Here is a 16,193-nt window from a genome sequence, read left to right on the forward strand (position 1 = left end):
AAGGATGAGATGTCATCCAGAGAGACCTGGACAAGCACAAGAAGTGGCCCAAGTACTCATAAGTTTTAACAAGGCCAAGAACAAGGTCCTGCACCTGGATAGGAGCAACCCCAGTATCAATATAGCTGGGGGTTGAAGGGATTGAGAGCAACCCTGCCGAGAAGGACTTGGGGGTGCTCTTGGATGAAAAGCTGGACATGACTAACAACGTACACTGACAGCCCAGAGAGCCAGCTATATCCTGGGGTGAATCCAAAGACTGAGTAGGCTGAGGGCGAGGACTCTGCCCCTCTGCTCTGCTCTGGCGAGATCCCACTAGGAGTGTTGCATCCAGCTCTGCAGTCCTCAGCACAGGAAAGGCATCAGCTTGCTGGAGCAAGGCTAAAGGAGACCACAGAAATGATCAGAGGGCTGGAGCACTTCTCCTATATAGAAGGACTGAGAGAGTTGGGGCTCTTTAGCCTGAAGAGAAGACATTCCAGGGAGACCTTAATTCCCCAGTACTTAAAGATGTTTTATAAGAAATATGGGTACAGGATTTTAGCAGGGTCAATTGCAACAGGAAAAGAACTAATGGTTTTAAACCAAAAGAGGTTTTGGTTTTTTTAGATTCAGACTAGGTATAAGGAATCAATTTTTTACAGTGAGGGTGGTGAAACAGTGGAACAGGCTGACCAGAAAAGTGGTAGATGCCCCATTCTTGGGGCTCATTCAAAGTCATATTGGAAAGAACTCTGAACCACCTCAACTACTTGAAGATGTCCCATTGAAACAGAATGAAAATTTAACAAGGTAAAAATTCTTCTGGATTTAGGTGAAATGTGCTACTTTGAGCTTGCTAAAATATGCTGTTTAGTCTGGTAACTGCAGCACTAGCAAAACTGCCCCAGCTAAGGAGAAAGAATGCAAATTTCCAAGCTAAAGAGATAAGAGATAAGGAAGACTCTTCAGACCTTGAAACAGACAGCGCAGAGTGACCCAGGAGTTTTTTCTGTACTTTCTGACAAAAACTGAGTACAAGTGTAACTAACTGTAACATGAAATCAGAAGAATGAATATGCATGAAATTATTGTGAAATTCTATAAATATGTAAATTAGCTAGAGTAATAAAAAAAGATCAGGTGTTTTCAGGGGCATGCATGTTCTTTGAAAGGGAAAAATCCCTTACATGCCTCCAGCACTGAATAAACATACCATCCCTACAAATCTTTATAGGAATTGTAGGGTCTTAATTTTTTCATCGCAATTCACCATAACAGAAGGTGTCCATTTCAGGGGGACTGGACTAGACATCCTTTAAAGATCCCTTCCAAACTAAAGTGTTTCATGATTCTATGATTTTAATGTTTCACACAACTTTGGGTGTCCACTTCCTCCTCTACAGTCATGACCCTCTTCTTTTCTGCTGCTTTTGCTGCTTCATGACTCATATCCTGGCACAGGTGTCTGTTAATCTCAGCTCTCCATCACAGCTGTTCCATTCTCCTCTCAGTGCTGATCCTAGCATGGCAGTAAATTGATTATTGAGTTCATCAGGAGTAGGATTGCATGCATTACCAGTCACAGCTCTGTCCTCCCTTGTTCATGCATCAACAAAGTCCTGGACCCTGGTGCTGGTGAATTCCAGAGTACAGCCAACTTCTCACTAAACTCCAGTGTTTCGCCATGTCTCTAAATAAAGAAGAAAAGTGAAATATGGAAAGTAGCACTTCTGTGGAAACTTCTGAATTTCCACTTTCACATATCATTAGCAGAGAAAAGAAAGACCAACCCAGATTGGCTGTCAAATTCACTTTCAAGGTCAGGACTTAGGGAAGACAGTTTATTTGGACATTGAGCAAATCATATCTAGGACCTAATGAGATAAGACAAATTTGGCATCAATGTTGTTCTCAGAATGCCACTTTGGAAGAAATCCTTGTAAGATGGGGTCCCCAGCCAAATAAAAGTGTTACTCTGACAGCTGAGCAGACACCAACAAGATGAGAAGAGCTTGTTCCTCCTTCCCCATGACTGGCCTTTCCTGGAGCCAAAAGAGTGTGATGTAGTTTACAGCACATCATGGACTGTCCTGAAAGATGTTTTGTCATGCTGACCCAGAGCTGGAGTATCCACCAGGGAAATCTGGTGTTTTTTGCCTTTTTCATTTCAAGGCTAGGAAACAATTGGGAAACTGGTGGAGAACGTCCAATCTGATATGTCTGATAGTCTTTGGAGGCCACTGTAGACTCTCTGTTTGCTCTGTAAAGCAAAGAAGCCAGAGGCTGAGACTGTGTTCCTAAATCTACTTAAAATTACAAATCACCAGCTGGCAGATGATTATAGTGTACAGCCTTTCTTCCATCAAACTAATGGAACTTTTGAAATTAATTAATAGGACCCTGAAAAATTCCCAAAGCCTTGTTTTATTTTTAAATTAACACCATTTTCAATGACATGATAGATAAAGGCCTAAATGCTGCCATTAGTTATACACACATATCCCTACTGCACACAGATTTTTGCTTTAAATGCTAAATAATGCCATGGAAGTATGACATGCAAGGATCTGCACATTCCTTTTTTGTAAGATAGAAAAATTCTGCAAAAAAATGGACATTTTTTTATCTATTCACATGAAAGATTAGTATGAATCTTTTTACTTCAAACTGGTTTATATTTATTGTTTTATATAGTTATTCTAGGCATTTGCATCCTCAATAGTTACTTAAAATCTGCACTTGTCAAAACCCGTCAATTATTGCTTCAGTCACAACTTGCACAGTCACTGAGATAGCAGAGAAAGAAATTTTAAACTCATTTGGATGTCAGAATTTCACAGTAGAAACCTATTTCTGTGGATATCAGTGTCACCCTTTCAAGAAATACTATGTGAGGTGGTTTGAAAGAAACTTCTCCTGGGTGAGCAGCTCATTGGACAAGAGAGGGTAATGGTAGGTGTCAGGGGAGTCTGTCTTGTGGCAGGAAGAGGATATTGCAGAAAAATAGGGTTGGCACTAAGGAAAACGAGATAGGAAAATATATCTCAAGTGAATGTCATGGCACGAGAATAGCTAGATCCGTAAACTCAAAAAAGAGCCTTATATTACTTTACTTGCAGCCAACAGTATAAAGATATCTCTGCTATTGGCCAGAAAAGACCCAGAAAACCACACAAGAAGTCGAGTTCCTGGTCTTTGAACACTTTGAGAAATGGCAGATCAGGGAAAACCATTGTTCCAGACAGCAACACACAGACAGAACTGAGGGGTGAAGGCTGATCTGTGCACAAAAAGTGCATGGCACCCTCTCTGGTCCAGTTACAGAATGCTGGGCCAGGAGCAGCCCTGCCTCACCGTTTGCTGCTCAACACATGAGTGGAAGGGTAAAGCCTCCTGGAAATGGTACAAATCCTACAAAGCTGACACCAGTGATGGGATGCCAGTGGTGTAAATGAGGCCATAAAGGGATGTATAGGTGATGACTCCTATCTACATAGATATTTTTAATTTGTTTAAGTAACCTTTAGTTCCAAATTTATAGAAAATTTCTTTCACACCATCATGATTAGTTTCTCTCTGCACTCACCTGTCATTTCATTTTCATGCTCTTTTTGGACTGCAGTATCAATTCAGGAAATAAACACTAACTAAAAAAGAAAAAAAAAATTAGTTATACCCATGTGTCCTGGTTTAGGGCAAATCTGGGAGAAAACCTTCAAAAGGGGCCACCCCAGAAAGCCAACCTATGCAGCCCCTCCCCCTCAACCAGTTTGGGAAAAATTTCCTCAGAGAGAAGTGGAAAAAAACCTGTTTATTTAACAGGCAAAGCACTCCCCAGCACACAAAATGAACAATACCAGATGACAAAACTAATTTGCCGCTCTAAAGAGATGACAAAGTCAGAAAGTCTGTCTGGTGGGTGGTGTCTCTGTTTTCAGTCCCTCCGGCGCTGGGAAAGGCTGCTGCTGCCCACAGTAGGTCCTGGTGGGCCACAAAGTGTGAGCTCTCCGTGTTTCCCCAGGTCCCAGTCCGGAGCAGGTTTGAATGGATCCAAGAACAGGGAAAGAAAAACAGTCCAGGGAAAACTTGGACTGCCTCAGCTAGCTAAACTAACTAAAAAGCAAAGGAGGGCTCTGTTCTGCTCTGTCCGTGCCCAGACAACACAGTCCAGGGCAGAATGTGGAAGAGTGTTGCTTTTAGAGGAGTGAGTGCAGGCTGACAACAACTCTGTGCTTCTTCTTCTCCCCACCTTTGCTCTCAGAGCCCATCTTGACGTCACAGAATATAATATCCAGCATAAAAAGAACAGACAACTGTGGATAGAAGCATCATAAAGTCACCCTAGGACATCATGTTTCTTAAAACTATAATTTTTTCAAAGTAAAGCACAGGGATAGTCTGCCTCAGGTTAGATCTAGAGCTAATGGGAAATTGAGAGTTGGTTGGACATAGCAAGGAGGTCCCACAACTCCAGGAATTGAGGCAGAGCATCTCTCCAGCAGGCTGCAAAGTCTCCCAGTCAGTAGCGGCCCTGCTTGGGTTGCCTGTTGGACATACTTCCCCTCTTTACTGCCATCCTGAAAACACCATACAGACCAACACCCCAACCCTCTATATTTTGCTTTGTTTTCTAGCTGGAGAGTGCATCTGAAAGCTACCACTAATAGTCTTTCTTCTGGTATAGGTAAGGGACCATGCTAGGCCAGAAGAACAGGTAAGTGAAAGGAATGTGTGTAACAGCCTTAGGAAATAACCATAGATTATCTAGATATATGTCTCTATGCTTACCAAGATGCTTACACAGTAGAAAGTGCAAACAATACTCAAAGTTTTTAAACAGCTATTTTAGGAGGAAAAAAAAGCCTTTCTAGAAAGACCTCCAACTAGCAACCAGGACCCAAACCACATACATTAAGAAACTGGAAGCCAGGCAGTATTTGGGTAGCAGCATGAAGTAATACAACTCAACCTAGTAAAATGATTCTTTGTCGTCAAGGATAGAGTGCTGTGGATGTGGGTCACGGAAGTGCTGTACTTACCACTAAAAATAAATAAAATTCACAGATCTAACAGTTGTAAAGATAAGCTTCCTCTTACTTTATACTTTAGCGCATCTTTTATTGCTTTCCCCTTTTTACTGGCTGAAATACACCAACAAAGAGAAGTAAATGTTGGTCAGAGCAAGAAAAGTAGGGCTCATATTTTTCTCCACTGTAATATAAAGAGTATATTACACAATTTCTAACATGGTCAACGTCTGCTTATTTTTCCAAGTTAGAAAAGAAGCCAGAAGTAGGCACATAGTTCAAATCAACATCTGGTCTGTGGCTGGTGCTGGTTTTGGCTTTTGTGACAATGGATTGTGCTTTAATGATTGTAGTCTGATAGAGAAGGATGGGATCATTCCATCTAAAAAGGGCAAGAGAATCTTTGGCAGCAGGCTGGTCAGTTTGGTGAGATAGGTTTTAAAATGAAGGAGTCAGATGATGAGGTCCAAAGTCGCAATGCTTGTGCCATCTCTTCCTCCTGGGCAGTAGGTAATTTCAACCAGTGCGGTGACAGATGTTCCTTGACTGCTTCTCAAGATGAGAATCATAGGGCTAACCACATCAAGTGTGTGTATGGTTGCGGCATTCTCTCTTTCTCTGCAGTCCAGGGCAGCTCCAACGCCCTCCAGCGCCACCTCCTCCCGGACTTCCAGGTTCGCCACTTCTCTCCTGCGTGCCGCTGGCACCGGCACACGGGTCAGGGTCTGCCGGGTTCTGTCGCCCGTGCTACAGGATCCAAGGTAAAGAGGGAAGGAATGTCCAGATCACCCACGAGGAAGGCAGGAAGACTTTATTGTCACTGAGAATTGCGGTAGGGGGGTAGCGACCTGCACTTCCCACTCCATGTGGGGGAAATGGCGCCGGAACCCGTGAGGGAGTGGGATGATATAGGGGATGTGATAGGGAGGGTAGATGCCCCCCCCCAGTCCATGCGGGTGATGCGATGGTGACATAGGACGGTGACCAACCCGAGAACTGCAGGGGCAGGCACCGAGCCTCGGGCTGAGTGGGATCGTGGGGATGGGGCGGTGGACATGGGGGTTCCCGGGGCCGGATGGGGGAGTGGTTACAGGAGCGGCAGAGGGGAAAGCCCAACAGCAGGCAGCATGGGGCCAGACACCGCGAGGAGGGGAACGACATGGGGGAAGCGTGGGGGTACCCAGGACTCGGCTAGCTAACACAAATAAGAACCCTTAAAACCCAATCCCAGGATGCAACATATGGTTATGATGAATCCTCTAAAACCCTTTTCTGGGGAAGCTGGATGCTTGATTACCTTTCTGAAGTGGCTGTACATAAAAATACACACAGCATGGGGAATAAACAGCAAGAACTAGAAATCTCTATGTGTGGTAGCAGGGCCACAATCTCATTGCAATTACAAGACGTGGTGGGATAGCTCACAAAATTACAGTGTTGTCATGGGTGGCTATGTATTTTCTAGAAAGGACAGGTCAGTGAGGTGTGGAATTGCTCTTGGTGTGAGAGAGCAACTGGAATGTATCAAGCTCTACTCAAGCATAGATGAAAGAATTGAGAGCTTATGGGTAAGAATTAAGGTACAGGCTAATAGAGGTGACACTATTGTGAGTGTTCAATACAGGCTACCTGAATGAAGTTCATGGGGCTTTCTGTGAACAGCTAGAAGTAACCTCACAATCACAGGTCCTGATTCTCTTGGGGAACTTCAACCACCCTGGTATTGTTGGAGAGACAACACAACTCAGCACACACAAGAAGTTTCTGCAGAGCATCGAAGCTAACTTTCTGATGTAAGTGGTGGAGGAACCAACAAGGAAGGTGTATTGCTGGATCTTGTACTAACAAACCAGGAAGGACAGGTTGAAGATGTGAATGTCAGGAGCAGACATGACTGCAGTGATCATGAGACAGTGGAAACTGGGACCCTGCATGGAGGAAGCAAAGCAATAAGCAGGACTAGAACTCCAAACTCTTAGAAAACTTCAACCATTTCAAAGACCTATTTAGAGGAATTCCATCATTTAGGGCCCTAGGAGATAAGGGAGTCCAAGAGAGCTGGTCAATATTCAAGCATCACTTCCTCCAAGCTCAAGACCAGTGTATTCCCATGAATCAGAAATAGTTCATGGGCAAGAGACCTGTATGAATGAGCGGGGACTTTCTAGTTAATCTGGGTTGGAAGAAAGAAATTTATGGAATATGGAAAAAGGAACAGGTCGCATGGGAGGGCTGTAGGAACATCATTGGTATGAAGGGATGTGAAAAGGAAGGACAAGGCCTGCTTGGAATTGTGTCTGGCAAGGGATATCAAGGACTAGAAGGGCTTCTAAAAGTACATCAGTAGCAAAAGGAATACTATGGAAAATGTGGTGCCACTGCTAAATCAGATGGATGTCATGGTGAGGGAAGACACAGAGAAAGCAGAATTGCTGAATGCCTTATTTGCCTCAGTTTTTACTGCTGTTTCCTTAGGAAACCTAGATCGTGGAGGTAAGAGAGGGAGGCTGGAGAAGGGAAGATTTCCCCTTGGTTGTGGAGGGCTGGGTGAAATATCAGCTGAGGAGACTGAACACACATAAATCCATGAGCCTTGATAGATACACCCATGGGTATTAGGGAGCTGGCAGATGTTGTTAGCTGCTGTCCATCACCTTTGAAAAATCATGGAGAACTGAAGAGGTGCCAAATGACTGGAGGAAAGCTGCCATTCAGCAGGACCTTGATAGGCTGAAAAGCTGAGCAGAGAAAATCCCAATGAGGCTCAACAAGGGCAAGTGCAGGGTCCTGCACCTGGGGAGGAATAACCCCAAGTACCAGCACAGGCTGGGGCTGCCCCACTAAAGAGCAGCTCTGCGGAGAAGGACCTGGGAGTCTTGGTGGATCACAGGGTGACAATGAGCCAGCAGTGTGGCCCTGTGGCCAGGAGGCCCAGTGGGATCCTGGGCTCCACTGGGAAGAGTGTGGCCAGCAGGTCAAGGGAACTGATCCTCCCCGTCTACTGGGCCCTGGTGAGGGCACATCTGGAGTGCTGTGTCCAGTTCTGGGCTCCTCAGTGCCAGAGAGACAAGGAGCTCCTGGAGAGTGTCTGGCAAAGGGTCACAAAGATGATGAGGGGTCTGGAGCATCTCTCTTATGAGGAGAGACTGAGAGAGTTGGGCCTGTTTAGTCTAGAGAAGAGAAGACTGAGAGGGGATCTCATCAATGCATATAAATATCTGAAAGGTGAGTGCCAAGAGGATGGTGCCAGACTCTTTTCAGTGGTGCCCAGATACAGGATGAGGAGCAATGGTCATAAACAAAACCACAAGAAGTTCCACCTCAGCTTGAGGAAGAACTTTATATTAAGGGTGGCAGAGCACTAGAACAAGCAGCCCAAGGAGGTCATGGATTCTCCCTCTCTGGAGACACTCAAAACCCAGCTGGACATGTTTCTGTGCCACCTGCTCTGGGTGATCCTCCCTTGGTAGTGCAGTTGGACAAGATGATCTCCAGGAGTCCTTTCCAACCATAATGATTCTCTGATTCTGGGATTCAAGGATTCAGGATTAAGGCTCATGTCTTATGACCAGCGCTCGGATAGTAAAGTGTTCAATTAGATGTGAGGCATCTTGTAACAGAGGTCAGCATTGCAGATTTTTCAGGAAAAAAATTAAGAAAGAGGACACCTGCATATGAAAAGACAATGTTGAAAACAATTTTTGTCTCCCATTACTTTTGATAGACTGGCAAGCAGCAAGTAGTAAATGGGTAGTAGACAAGCTTTACCTTCCTTCAAGGAATTCAGAACCATCAACATGATACTGTACTTTTCTTTTACAAATAAAGCACTTCAGAAATTAACTTCATTTAAACTCCCTGTTTGGAGTTTGGTTGCTGCATAATTATAGTGTGAGGTTATGGTTACTGCTGCTGCAAGGTATGTAAATAAATGCAGATTTGCTCAAAAACTTCACTGCTAGCAGAAATGGGCAGGAGAGAGTTCCCACTCCTGCACAACCATTGCTGTACAGGGACTGATCTTGTAAGAAGTAAGAAATTACCCAAGTTTTTTGATACTGCTGACATACCCGATAGGCAGCAAGAGAAGATGGACTGACACAGTCATCTTGTTAAAACAGCTTTCCTTTGATTTAGTGGCAGATAATTCCCCATGATTTCAGTGGATATAGTTCTTTGCTAGAACTCATCGGAGAGAAGAGTGGTTTTTTAAAATGGTTTCAAAGACTGCTGTTTCATTTAGCTAGCCCACTTCAATATGTCTTGTAGCTACTGCTCAAATTACTGCAATTTTCTGATAAATTCAATAAGGAGTCCTGAGTTTAAGAGCTGCAAATGACAAAGGAGTGCTCCTGAGGTCATCCTGACTTGTAGCCAAACATAGAACTTCATTTATGAACCTATCTGTTGGTGCATCACCCAGCAGGGCTTTCTGCCCCAGTCTTCCTCCTGGAGCTTGCTGACCATTCATGGTGGGAGACCTTAGGACACCAAACAGAATGAGCTGGTAGGCAGAGGATTTTTCTTATTACAGGCTCAAGTATGTTGACCACAAAATTCAGGATGAGCAAAAGCAGCTACAAAAAGTAACATCAGCCATAACTCCCTTTCTTTCAACAAATCTTTCCTCTGAAAGAAGGAGGCCTAGGGGAGGACAGAGAGGGTGTAGACCCATCAACATCCTGAGCTGAGGCTCATCCCATGGTAGTGTGACTCTCTCAGGCTTCCCAACAGCTGCACAGAGAGCAAAACCACAGTGCAGAGCAGGGCTAGGGTTGCTCTTGCAATACAACTGCAAGTGTATATAGACATGCTCTATGTACTGGTGCTCTCTGTATCACAGCTTTCTCCACAATTACTGAGGAGCAAGATAACATTAAATCATCTGTGTCATTAAAAATGACCATGTTGTTGGATGGATACAGTTCCAAAGATAGTGTCCAACAGCAACAAAAAAATTACACTGCCACCCCCTATTCTGGACTATGTTTTCTTTTCTGAAGGGCAGTGCTGCAGGCTGCTGCACAGAGATTTACTCTGGGTAGCACCTTAGTGTTTTTACTGCTGAAACATTTCTAAGCCCATGGGAATTCTTGTTTGTTACTAGTAGACATTGCAGCAACAGTCAAGCTGTAGACAGACTGAAAAAGCCTGAGTGGGTCACAAATGATTCAAAATCTGTGGGTTTTTTCCATGTAACAATCACCATAGCCAACTAAGAATAAATACAAGAATAGGATCACCTGGGAGTTGAAACATAGCAATTTACTAGAGACTGTTCTGTGAGGAGCATGAAGGACAAAGGCATCAGAGAAATGGGTTTATCTAATGTTAATACAAAGTGGTAGCTCCCCACAGATTTTAAAATTAAGCTGGAAAGGGTTCACTGCTTTTTTCCTTGTTCTATCATCACCACCTTTTATTCTCCACTTCTTATTTTATTTGGACGTTCCTTCTCCAGGCTCTACAAGGAGATCCAGAAGTGATCCCCACTGCTTTCCTTGCAGTGCATCCTAATCAGATCTGTGACCCAGAACTGCAGACATGAGGTCATCCCTACAAGTCGTTGATGTCATTCTCAGAATTATACTTTTTGTAAGATCTCCTTTTCAGTTGAGAAGGACACCCTGGAACTGCACCCATTACATTCCCACATCCTGTCTAACAAGTAGTATGGTGCACACGCAGCAGCCCTTCTGCCCCCATTCTCCCGCTCTCCTGAGCTCATTTTGGTACACATGGCACACACCAAGCCAAGTTATTCTCAAATTCACTGTGGCCTGCAGCTTTTCCAAGTGAGAAGGGAAAATCTGCAATTCTCTGTGAAAATCAGGGAAATTATCAGCTGTGTGTGGCGTATATGAAATCCACTGCCCTTACCATTTTGGTTCAGCTTGTAGTTTTTCCACTTTTATAAATCTGCAATGTGAAATGAAGCTATGAGAACATACCACACAGACTCCAATGAAGAGGTAGTTAGTACAAAACTTGGCTGCACTAGAAAAATACATGTTCCTTGCCAATAATGTGGCATTGCAAAAGGCTTTACAGAGGACTGATCTGAATCTTTTCTTCCCAAAAGTACTGAGTGTGAGATACAAAGGCTTGTTTCTTTATAAGAATTAAACCCACATACAAATTAGGTATTTGGCCTTAGATTACCTCTCAGTTCTGGTGGGTTGCTGATTTAGCAGGCTTTTTCACTCCTAACATATATCATCATGAACTGCCTTCTGTTTCTGCCTAGGTGTTTACTGTATTACATTTATGCTCTAAGAGCATAGTTACTAGCAGGGTTGCCTTATATACATACATGGAAATATGTAGTTCAAAACACATCTAAGAAGCAGAAAGGAGCAGATAAGAATTGTGTCATTCACCCAAACAATAGCTGGTTACAGTGACCTACTCAATTTCTAGAAATCTAAACCTAATACACGAAAAATGGCAATAGAAAGCTGAAAGAGCAGGTAAAGAACTTTGGTATGTATAGAGCCAAAAGCAAAAGTTGATGTTTGACAATGCATCTGGCATTTACAGACAGATGCCCTCTACAAGATGTATATCTATGGAGCTGTGAGGGCAGCTTTTAATCAGGATTTTTAATGCTTCAGGTGTATGTACAGTTGTTGGTGCCAGCTCAGCTCTGGCCTCTATAGCAACAGGACACTTCAGTTATGCTAGAAAGAAAGCAAAGAAAACCAAATTACATTGCAAATGCTTTGAGCACAAAACAATGCTCCACCACTGGCAAATGATCATGTCATTTCCAACTGCACCCTGTTGGCATACCCTGTTCCCAAACTTGTGCTTGACATTTTGACTTGATAAAGAAGCAAAAAATTGTTAAGTGATACCTGCAATGCATAATTTAGAAAATTTTTTTCATCTAATTTTATTATGTTTTAAATTATATTCTAAAGTTCCCCTGTCTTGCTTGAAGAAAGAGAAGAATATATTTTTTTAATTGCCATTATACAGAACACTCTGAGTTAATTTCTATGGAGAATATATCTTAAAATCATTCAATCACTAATTACATTTATGAGTGCAGAATTTGTCTGCCGTGTTTGCAAGCAGAATATCTGAAAGCTAGAAACACTTGTTTAAAATTATGTCTGTTTTTCACATCGAACAGTAGATGTGTGCTCCATCATCATCATGCACAAGCAGTTGATTGACAACCAAAATGGAGGAAGAAAATTAATATCTGCTGTAAGTGCGCATGTCTCTGGGCTTTGAGCTTTGATGTCTAACTTCTAGAAAATTAGGTGACACCTGTCTAGTTCTCTCTCATTCAAATATGGAATATTGATTTAAAAAGAGGCTGTTACAAGCTCTACCTGGTTCCCATTGAAATCATTCAAGACATTCACTTCAGCTGCAACTCAGTGGAAGTATTTCCAAATGAGACAGCCTATACTTTTGGAAGTAGCTGTATTCCTTTTGTTTTTCCAAGTGTTTGCTGTAATGTCTAGCTAATCTCTTATGAAGATTCTGAAGATTTATGAGTTGCCATTGTTGGTTTCTCTGCGCTCACAAAAGGCCACAGCCTCTAGAGCTCACTTGGCTAACATTTTTGCAGCATGCATTTCTGAAATCCTGTTTGTTGAGAATACTATAGCATAACAGAAACTCTGAAATAACATCAGGAGACATTGCTCTTGCTTAACTTCAGATAATCACATGCTCTAATTCTGCTAAAGGAAAACTAATCATATTCAGCATATGAGAGAAAGAGCTGGGTGCAGTTGGAAATGACATGATCATTTGCATTGGAGATAAAAATGATTAATTTTATAGCATTAAATGAAGAGAAGTATTACACCTGTATAATTAACTTCAATGAATACATTTCAAAGACATTTTCACAAATGTATGTAGGCAGTGCATATCTGTATATACTGTTGAGAGAAAGTTATATTCATTGTAATCTTACAGACTGTATCTGTAAATATAAATATATAGACATACTTTGACAGATTTCTTGCTCTTTAAAATTTGTTTAATTGTTCAGGTCCATTAATGGATGTAATTTCAAAAATGGCAATATAAAGATTTCATTGCAATTATTGATCTCTAGTCATCTACGGTCCCCTGAATATAAGTGGTGATTTAAAACTGATGTGAATTTCACAGTACTGGTCATATTGTCCATCTCTATATCACCTTATCAGCTACTTTAAATGTACTTAACAATTTTATGTTAACATAGGCTTGGTTTTAAGTTTCAGAGTTTTAGGGGTGGGGGGTATTATTATTTTGTATTTTTTTTATACAGGGAAAAACTTACTTTAATTGGGAATAGGCACTACCAGCAACTAGTCAGTGGAGAGGTGCTCCAGAGAAACCAAGAGAGGTAAACAAAAATACCAAAAAAAAAAAAAAAAAAAAAAACAAAAAAAAAAAAAAAATCTTTGGTGTGGTTGTCAGAGATGCCACTGAGGTTTCTTCCAACATGTGTTGTACACTCAAGGTGGTACCTTGCAGAGACACTTCGTGTGTGCCCACCTCCTGATCTCCCTCCATCATAGCAAACCTTTCTCTCCCCATCTCCTCTACAAAGACAGTGACCTTGAACGTGTCTCTGCTGACCTGCCTGCTGCAGTCATCCCTCTTTATTTTAAAGCAAACATCCAGTTATTTATTGTGATTCTGTCCCTGGTGCTGGTAGAAGAAACTCCCCTCAAATATCCATTTTTCTCCTTGGAGTCTTGCCTCCCTCCTCTCTTTTACCCTAATTTGTACTTGCTGAAGGTCACACTGAGAGTGTCTGTGAAGACACATGCCAGCTGGTCAGTTGTGAAGGTACAGGTGAGGGCTTGGAGCTGAAACTTTCCTTGTGCTGCTGACCTTGGCTCTCTGCATGCCCAGCTCCTGTGAGACGGCTTGGGCTATGGTGTCCCCTGCTCTCTCTGGTCTGTATCTGGGCTTGGTCTGCCCTCAGTAGTGGTCGCTTCCTATTTCCATACCTGCCTGTTTTGCACTATCAGTGTGTGGTTTTATGTTAGGCTACCAGAGCCACAAATGATCCTCAGTGCACTGGCACATGGTGGCCTCATATGAAGGAAAGGATGGACCTATCACTCTTCTTACTCTTTTTTTTGAGGAAAATAATATTCAGGAATATCTCAATCTATAATCAAAATATCGAAAATACTAAACAAAAATAATCCAGATCAAATGTTTACAACCAAATGTATCTACCAGCCACAACATGAAAAGTGATAGCACAGGATTAGGAATGTACAATATTACAAAGTTTTTATACAAACTACTTATGTGCCAGAACTGTATTAAAACAAAGGGGAAAAAATAAAAAAGGAAAACACTATAAAAAAAAGTGAGCTCAGCAACCTGAAAGGACAGATTTGGGCACAGTTAACTAGTTTAAAATTGATTGTGACTATTTCCATATCTGGATGTAAAACAAGGGGCTCCAAAGAGCCCAACCGCATAGGAATAGGGTGGAGAAAAAGGACAGAGAAACAATTCTTTTGACATGGTCTTAACAACTCAACATAACATAGTCACACCTGATCTGAATTAAGCCCTGTCTCCCTCTGACTCTGCTGTCCCTCAGTGCTTCCATGGGGGTCAATTACTAGAGGATTCACTTTGCTCCAGTGTGCTTCTCCTGAGCACTTACAAAAAAAGGAATAGCAATTTTGTCTGCTTTTCCATTACACTCCAGATCTCAAAGATTTCTCAGTTATACACAAGTTTTTTTATTGTGCACTCAGAAATAAGTAAGTATGTACTTTTTTCACTTCACAAAATTTCACATAGACTGCTGGCTGGAGGGAGGTGAGGATTTTGAGAGAGTAGTACTTTTTCAGGGCCCAGAGATCCTTTGCTTTCTTGGAGACATTTTTATCAGAAATGCCTTATTGGTTGGGTGACATTTAAGGTTTTTTTCCACAGCAGAGGTGTTAGCTATATCTATGTGGAGATGTTGTATATGACTTGACCTTTTTTTTTTAAATATGCTAGATTCGTGTCTAGTTCATATAGCTCTTTCCATGTTAAGCCGAAACACACAGCAAGGGACTTCCCTAGTGCTAACAGCAATGTTGCAGGTTGTTGGCATGTGCAGTACCATACTAAAGCCCAGTCAACAGCCTCTACCAATATAAATGAAACTGACTGTCCAAATCCGATATTTAATCAACTTCCTAACTTCTTTAAGCATTAACTCTTCTTTAAGCATTAACTTTTGAATCGAAATGAAGAAATCCTCCCACATGACTTTTTATTGTATCTTTCCCCTGTTACATCTCAGAGATGCTGAAAAGCATATATTTATAGACAGGCTTCCCGGGAAGGAATGTTTTTCAGGTCCTCCTCGCATGCCAGTGCACTGAGACGGCACGAGGAGCTGCTATTTGCTGTTAAAGTATTGGTGCATCCTGTTGCATTTTTAGGTTCTGCTCTAAATAGGTAACAATGAAGAGAAGTAGATGTGGAGGTAGAGGCAGGCAGAACAATCAAGAGCTTTGGTTTGACCTGTAAGTTTTATTCACGGCGAAGGCTGGGCAAGGTAGCAATGGTAAGGGGGACTAGTGGAGCAAGCCAGTGGTATGTCTTCTGGAGCAAATGTTCACTTCAGCTTGGTGTGCTTAGGAGCTGCTTCTGTGCAAGACTCAAGTCCTGTCAGGGCTAGGATAAAATGGACTGTCAGGGTGACTGCTCTTAACTGCTTGCTCCTTACACCCAGAAAGCCAAAGCTCCAGCTGTGAAATTAGACCAGGAGCTTAAAGGTGTGGACAGAAGGTTTGTTACGACACTTTCCAGCATCTGCAAGTGGGATGATCTGTCAGTGGATGAACAGCCAGTTATTTATGTATCATCCAGGAAAAGGACAGGTACAAGATACATTGGTGCCTGGCAGTGATATCAATTCATGTCTGCTCAAATTCCTCCCTGGGCATTCAGCCAGAGTAGGGTCATTGGAAGTAGTGTCTCCCCAGACGTGGTCCCATCCCCTGATGGGACCAGTGACGCATCCCTACTCCTCATGCACTTCCAGCTCTCTAATGGGGCCCCATTTCTCTGGTTGTTGAGTGTCTGGAGTGTCTTTGGACATTTGGTTAATGTTTGAAAAATGTTAGTAAATAGTTGAAACTAATTATCAAGTTGTTGGGATGAATGAGTTTTTCACAGGTGGACGTTTAGTGTGTGTTT

The 16,193-nt window shown here is 42.4% G+C and overlaps 1 long non-coding RNA gene across 4 annotated transcripts in view; it reads right to left on the bottom strand.

Moving 5' to 3' along the window:
- Positions 1-16,193, bottom strand: part of LOC128822630 (uncharacterized) — a 52,980-nt gene that overhangs the window by 7,260 nt on the left and 29,527 nt on the right. For all 4 annotated transcript variants that reach the window (XR_008441529.1, XR_008441528.1, XR_008441531.1 and 1 more), the window contains 2 exons: positions 3,569-3,629; positions 1,559-1,672 (listed from right to left, as the gene is read on the bottom strand). This is a non-coding gene — a long non-coding RNA (uncharacterized LOC128822630). The remainder of the gene's footprint in view (positions 1-1,558; positions 1,673-3,568; positions 3,630-16,193) is intronic.

The sequence above is a fragment of the Vidua macroura genome, chromosome Z (genome assembly GCF_024509145.1).
Source record: "Vidua macroura isolate BioBank_ID:100142 chromosome Z, ASM2450914v1, whole genome shotgun sequence".
Classification (NCBI taxonomy): Eukaryota; Metazoa; Chordata; class Aves; order Passeriformes; family Viduidae; genus Vidua; species Vidua macroura.